The following is a 7,949-nucleotide window of genomic DNA, read 5'->3' on the forward strand; positions in this document are numbered from 1 at the left end:
AACTATCATTAGATATACCAAATACCAAAATCTCAAATACTCTCTTTTAATGTTTTCAATTATTTCCAGTCTGGTTTGGCCGTGATTATGCGTACATGGTCAGTATTCTGTTATTATTCCGAAATTATTGTGTGGCAGACATGTTGTTTTCCATACAGCAGCCAGGTATAATTCCTGAGAAGAAGAGATGTTTTAATTTGATGTCTGTTATTTCATTCCTCTAAGAAAGCTTCATGTTTATCACTTTTTTGGTTTTGTTTAGGGTAGGATTGTAAGTGCTTAGTTGAATGGTATCTAATGTGATATATCAAAGACTAGATACGTTTTGTAGTTGTCTCGTTACTTATATGAAAAAGCCCTTTAACACACTGACACGCATATTGCGCAAGGCTGTCAATGAATGCAGATTCGTGCAACCCTTACTGTAATAACATCCATTTTTCAACAATTGTAATGTAAAACACTTACGATTTTAACTCAGTTTGTTGTCCGTTTGTTGATTTATTTAGACCCAAAGGTGGCAATATGGGACACAGCTGAACATTTATAATGAGACTCAGCTATGCCAACATCTTGCCTAATCTGAGCCCAGATATCTAATCCATTGATTACTGCTGACCTTCTCAGCTATAAAACAGAATACAGTTTTGTCATATTTAGTATGCAATCAATGTTAAATATTGAATAGATTATTTTTTTGTCAAAGGAAACATAACAGACATGCAAAATAGATCTGAATTATACTATTTAACAGCACATGTTTTGTTTTTCTATTTTAAACAAACTTGCTCTTACCTTTGTAGTCAGTTTGAAACAGCGTGTAAAATTACATGGCAAAATGTCAGCAATTTGTGGTTTTAAAAATGTTAATTGGTCAATAATTACTATTTTGAAAAGCAAACTTCAGTGTGAATGCATCTTTTGTGTTTAAACGTTCTACTAGGTTGTTCAAACATACAAATCGATTTACTAAACATATGTAATTTTACATGGGAAATAATGAATATTGATAATCAGAAAAAATTGCTAGGATCGAATTACCGACATACATGTCAGTCAGATACAAGGTCTAATGGATCAGTCCGATCTATAGAAACCTTACTGTCCAAAGTTTTTTTTAACGTTATTTGTATTATTGTTTTCATGACTTGAAATAGATTTGACTTTTTTTTAATTTTCAGTTTGCTTTTGCATGTGGTATATACATTAGTCGGAAAATATGTAAATCACTTAGTTTAATTTTCTTACCGCTAGACCTATATGACATGCAGCTCTTATTTCATGACGTAAATACTATAATATTTCATGTTTAAATACACAAACATAGGGCGACACTATTTTTTGCAAGCAAAAATGAACATTTGAAAGGCAGAATATACTAAATTATAATAATTTAAACATGATAAGGAAATTTTGCATTTCTAGTTATCAAGATGTAAAAACTGGGACGATTTAATCAACTTCCGTCAATTAGTTTATATAGATCCGGTACCCTTGTAAAAATAAATCAACCAACTTCTGTCAATTGGTTTATATACATGTTCCCTGGTCAAGAGACATTTTACATGTGGCTTTATATTGGTTTGGTCCATGGATAAGAATTTTGTTTGTGGCAATAAATTTTAAGGAAAAAAAAACAGGCTGAGAAACGTTAAATTAATTTATTCTCTGCATGTGATAAAACATAATCTTACCGAAAATAATAAGTATTCATAAACCCAAATCACTATAGATATTCTAACTTTATATTTCAGTTTTCCCTAGAAAAACGTTCGAACCATGTGAATTCTTTATTTCCTTATCTATTATTTTGATTTTCAAAAACGGAGAGGCAAAACAACACTCACTATCTTTTGTGCATTAGATTCCTAGATTGGACTTTTTGTCAGAGTTTTTTTTTCATAACTGAAATGGATGTAATAAGCACAGTATCAGTAATATGTCGACAAAATATTAGTTACTTAGCCTGGCAGATAAAAACGTCAGAAAAATTAACCGAACAACATTTTAAACTCGACTTTTTTTAAGTTCCCAGAATTGGTGAAAGTCACGATCCCAATTTTTTTTAAAAGAAATCTTCGTTAGTTTATATTTAAAAATAACGGCATAAAGCAGTTAATCAAGACCAGTTATTGATAAGTCTGTGAATTGTATGTTAAAATTTGCTTTATCATAAAAGTACTAACTTGGGGTTTTTGTTCGAAAAAAGTATGTACAATTGTTACCCAAAAATACATTTAACAATAATATCAATAATAATTCTGGAATAAAAAAAATATTTTGCAATACTTACATCGTGTTACTGCTATGTCTTTTAACACCTGAACTCCATATATCTGTCTGGGAAAACCATCTACCTGAATTCTGAAATTGTAATATGGCTCGAGGGTTCAGATTAAAGCTGAGCAAACCTTGACGGATAATAGGCCCTTTCTACTTTGTAAACCAAACGATGAATGACAAATGTCAATATTTGAATTCGTTTTTAGAAAAGTTTGTTCTAACAAAAACGAGTTCTTACACCGCGTCCATTAGACCAGCTTTGTCATGTTTTGTTTAGCTAACGATTTTACTTAGTATTTCTCGATCAAGTTTGTTTAGTCCTTATTGTCAAGAATCTAGCACCTTTTAGTGAAATTTAGTATTTCGTAATAGTACATAACGATACCATAAGGCAGAGAAGTAACCTTTGTTAAACAAATCTTGAAAATATTTCTGCTTCTTCCTACACCCTAAATAATTTTCAAAGTTTATAATTATTTCTTCCAGTCATGTCAGAAACCTCAAAAGCACTCAACCCTTTACCAACCTTCAATGCAAATATGTCTACACGGTTTTCTTTTGAATAAAAACGATTTTTAATTTGAAAAGATTTCCTCAATTCGTGACAGAAGTTTACATAGACTCAAATTTAAATGATTGAAACGATTTTGAAATAAAATTGCTGTTTTTGTTCCCAAACTGCAGGCGACCTTCAGTATAAAAAAGTGAGATATTATCTTCTTAAATTCTAAAGAAAATTAAATTGTCCAATCGGTACAAAACTTTGAAATTTTCCCTTTTAATAAGGAGATTATTTGACATAAAAAATACTGAACATTTGATATTATCTAATGAAATGAAGAAATAGTGTCCATGTTTGCGACAAATCTTCAGACAAGATCTACAATATCTATTCCAGTTTTTATATGAAAGTCTGTGTTTAATGAAACTTCATTCTTTTTTTTTTTTTAAATCTACACAAAACAAAGTGCTCATTCTTAAAGTCCTACCACATAATTTTAGTGTTTCTTAAAATTTCTTAGGCGTCAAATACAATTGTTCTTTAACCATTTTTTCTTCAGAAAATGTGGTTTTATTCATTGTTTAGTTTAATCCGTTTTTCACTAGAATATGAATGAATACATTTTGTGATCCTTTTTTTTTTTATAGAAACAACAAAGAGATTAATAAAGATATACTTACTTACTTATATTATAATTGGCAACGGAACTTATTACATAGTCAGAATAAAAAAGAATAAGCATGCAATTGTTTTTTGTGCATAAAAAATAATTTGACTTTCCATGCAACTGGAATAATTACGTAATTTAGTCTAAAGAAAGCTGGTTATCTATACAGGATAGGGTAGGCACAATAAGCAATTTAATTTTTACTTGCATAAATTGGCGGAAAAAGAAAATTGCCTTTATAAGTTTGATTATTATCTGAGGTCATCTATCATATAAGCCTTGATTTGCGATAAAATTAGTTTTTGGATCAAATGACGTGAAAAGAATGTATTGAAGATATATTTAGAGACCGTGATCTCCCGAGACACCCACGAGAACTGGGAATAATAAGGACAAGTTTCTCCCAATGACAAAGCTCTCTCAGTTATTGACCTTTAAAGATCTTTCGGGATCCTTGCCGTATTTAATTTAACCACTTACTAATTTAAGTTCTTTTTTTCTTTTCATGAAAGTTGCCATGATTACGTTCGTATACAATATCTTTCATGAATCAAAATTAATAATTATGGTAATATGGTTGAAAAACGCAACCAGTGTCTTGTTCTAAAATATGTATTAATTTCTTATTTATTTTTATTTTTTCTGTGATATTTTTAACGAATATTGATGGGAAAAAACTTTTGAAAATAAATTCATAAATAAATCATTGAATTATTAGGTCATCATGACCATTAAATGCTTTCCAATTAAATTTTAAAGCTGAAAATTGTTGAATTATTGTTACAATTTTCTAATTGTATGGTAGGTTTTTTTCATTTACATAGCGTTTTTTCTTAATTTTCTGTAAATATATACATATTTGCTAAATTCTAAAAGAAATTACTATAATCTGTTCTGAAAACACAACAAAATATTATCATGATCTAACATGCGTTAGCCAATTAAAAAGAATAATCTGTTGTGTCAACTAAAGGAAATTGTCCAATGTTCATGATATTGGGCCAATTTTATTGTTATTTCTTATTTTTTGTTTACTATTTCGACTTGAAAAATACAACACTCTGGAATATTACAATTTATATAATATAAAAATCAAAATTCGAAACTAAATGGAAAAGAACACCTTTAAATTATATGTATGCAGACGTTGAGAATTTTTTTTATTTTGTACTTTTAATTCTAGGTGCATTTGTCATTGTGGTATAATAATTCCCTGTTATTACAAAATTGTAAAGATGTCAAACCGTGAAAAATAATTTTAATTTGACAATTGCATTTAATATTTTGAATATTAAAATCATTAAATTCAAAGCATTTCAATCAAACTGCAATTTTATCTGATGTGTAATGAAAAAGAACATTATGAATTAATTCGTGTACAGTTGGATGCGCTCGACTTGGTTTTATTTACGCGGACAACCAACTTATTGCTTGTACTCACATGCATCAATTAAGAGATGTTGCGGTTCAACTGCTTCAATGAATACATGAAAATACAAACAAAACTGAAAATTCCACAATTTTACATGGCGAAGGTTTGGATGTGAGTGCGTCGCAACACACCAAACAAGAATGTCAGACACTCTGCGATTGGGTAATCCCAACATCAATATCATCTAAACATAGATTTTTAATATTTCGAAAAAGTAACATGAAATTGCGTAATATATATTTTTATTAATAATATCCTATTCAAATAAAAACTGGTTATTTTGTAATAAACTGTTTGAAATATGAAAAAAAAATATATAGTATAATTTCAAGAAGAAAAATATGTTTCCAGACCACAGCTATTTAATCTAAATCCGAAAATCCATCCCTTTAAAAATACCAACTTATATCGTAATTGTTAATTCATTGTTTTCAAATTGTCAAAAAAAGAAGAGTTTAGATGTGATGTGACATTAAACCTGGTCCAACAATGAACTTTGAATATCCTTTTTTGTCCGGCTATTGTCTCATAGAAAGGAACTTATCAAATAAGAACTAGGCAGATGTGTGTCTTAAGTTCAAAGCATCAGTTGAAGTCTCGGTCCTAGTTTCACCAATTAACAGTTGTGCTTTTTTTCAAATAACCATATAAAATTACTTTCGGTGATTTATTGGAGTAAAGAGAACACGAACCCCATTGTATGATACGGTCTGAATTACTCACGCTGAAAACTCGAATGTCGCGATGAAAAATGACATAGAGTCGGATGACATAGTACCAAATGAGGTGTTTCACCACGCGAACCATAAATTAAAAGGCAAACGTTATAATTATTAAACTTTATAACGGAAATGTCATAAATATTTACTTTCTTTTAATTTAAATTCCTTCAAATTACCATACTTTAAGTTGAAACACTATTCGTTTTAATAAATCAGCACATGACGATATGCAAAATATAGAAGTATAAACCTGGTAATTCAGTAACATTGTACTCGGTCAAAGACATTTAAAAAAAATAGAAAATAAACTCAGAATTTGATTTTATAATAAATTCCATAATCAATCAGTTATATATACTAGTAGCTATAAACATTTAATTCGTAATGTTTGCCTTCTCCCCCAGATTTACTTCAATTGCTCTAGATTTTACTGGTATGGATTGTTGTCAGTAACAAGTTTTACAAGATTTCACATGACTGACAATAAAAAATGGAAACGTGCGCGTATTTACTTCCCTGATTTGAAATAAATGGAAGTTGGGTAGATCTGAGACAAGTTCTAAATGTACTTGTGATATAATAACCTAACTCCAATAATTACAACCGTTAGGTCCTATGTTTCCAATAAATTATAGCCAACATTCAACCCTTCTGTCTCGTCTTATCCAGAAATAAGCAGCTAAATTACTCTCAATTACTTTCTCCTCGGAGGAAAGTCTTCATTTATTGAGCCATGAAATAAGCCTTGTATAAAAGGCAAAGTGTATCGCTATTTACAGGCATATTTATGATTTCATTTTTTATACACGCTTATTATACTTTCTTATCACGCCATGCATGTAACCTTACGTTAATATGACTCTTTATTTAATTGATAAAAAATAAATCTACTAACCTCTAAGTATGTTAAGTAAGTCTACCCTCCGTGGTATACCGAAGTCTGTCCTTTGGCTGTTTGAATGATGGATTTAAAATTAACTTAGAAATTTTTGTCATCTCTTTTAAAAATACATTTGGCAGAATATTTAGTCAACGGATTTCGTTTTCTATTCACAACTATAAAGGGCGGTATTCGGATTATTGATGATTTTATGCACTAGCGAACTTGAATTTAACACCTAGCTATTGAGTTTTCTTGTATTTTAAAACTTTCTATTCAACACAAATGACAGAATATGATAGACTAGGCCTATAGAAAACTATATTCTATTATATTTTACCCTTCAACCTAATACAACAAGCCATCTAGGGATAATTACAACCAAAAGAATGATGGCAAATGCAAATATGAACACAGTAAATGAATTGGGAATATTTGTGAGGACGGGTGTTTGTATTAATTTCTTTTGTGTTCTTAAAGTTTAACAGTGGTTCTGTTCCCATCCCGATCATATTTGCTTCCATAAAGTTCATTGCTCTGGAACAAAGGACAATAAGGGTAAAACATTTTATACACGTAACCTTTTAAACTAAAGGGGGTCGGCACATTAAAGATGTACTAATATGTCTGATATAGGAATGACTCTAAGATTTTCGTCAAGATCGTTCTGCACAGTACAGGTTAAACTGAACTGTGAACCAGTTTTGTAAAATCATCCTTAACATATGAGTTTTTGGATTTAGATACGATTCACACCGTGGTGAAATAGAAGTATGGTCACCATTGGTTTTCCTCCGACCGGAAGTAAACCCTCCCCCAAAGTGGGGCGTCCGTTTGGCTGTACGGGATGTAGAAATCAGTCACGTCCGGTCAGGTTGTGGATGTTAAATCCAATGTTTCGTGTAAAGAGAGAACCACGCTATTTGCAGGTTAATAACCCTTGCAACAACTCTTTCAGAGGTCCGAAGGTGACCTGTCGCAAGGCAAAAATTTTATCCATATCCAATATACCCTCATTTCTCGTGATATTATAAAGTTCTTCGACCTTTCCGACGCTTTTATTATACAACTTACATAATGCATATATTGTAAAATTTGTTCTCGTCCTGAATATGCGTGAAATATTTGCCACCAGACGTAAAACAATCCAAAATTGAATTAATCATTAAATATGATGTTCCGTCCCTGGTTGTTAATATTCCTCTGTTCGACAGTGGTGTTCCTTTAACCCTTCTTACGATGTGTATATTTCCCAACTTGTTCGCTATGTCCGTGTCTACTGTCGCGTTACATTTCGATGAACGTCATTTATGTTACAATAAAGGATTTTTTTTATAATTCAGGGAATTCGTTACGGCACAAATGAATTAAACATTTGCCAAATTCGTTCATATATACAAATAGTTTGTTAAGAAGTTTGGCTGTACTTGTACTTCTTATTAAAAAAAAAGGAATATCACGTC

At 30.6% G+C, this 7,949-nt stretch overlaps 1 long non-coding RNA gene across 1 annotated transcript; it reads right to left on the reverse strand.

The window, feature by feature from the left end:
• Nucleotides 1-485: 485 nt before the first annotated feature.
• Nucleotides 486-6,609, reverse strand: LOC134710672 (uncharacterized). Its single transcript, XR_010106126.1, has 3 exons — nt 6,502-6,609; nt 2,294-2,364; nt 486-627 (listed from the first exon to the last, which is right to left on the reverse strand). It is a non-coding gene; the product is annotated as an uncharacterized LOC134710672 (long non-coding RNA).
• Nucleotides 6,610-7,949: the final 1,340 nt, after the last annotated feature.

This window comes from Mytilus trossulus, chromosome 1 (assembly GCF_036588685.1).
Source record: "Mytilus trossulus isolate FHL-02 chromosome 1, PNRI_Mtr1.1.1.hap1, whole genome shotgun sequence".
In the NCBI taxonomy this organism is placed as follows: Eukaryota; Metazoa; Mollusca; class Bivalvia; order Mytilida; family Mytilidae; genus Mytilus; species Mytilus trossulus.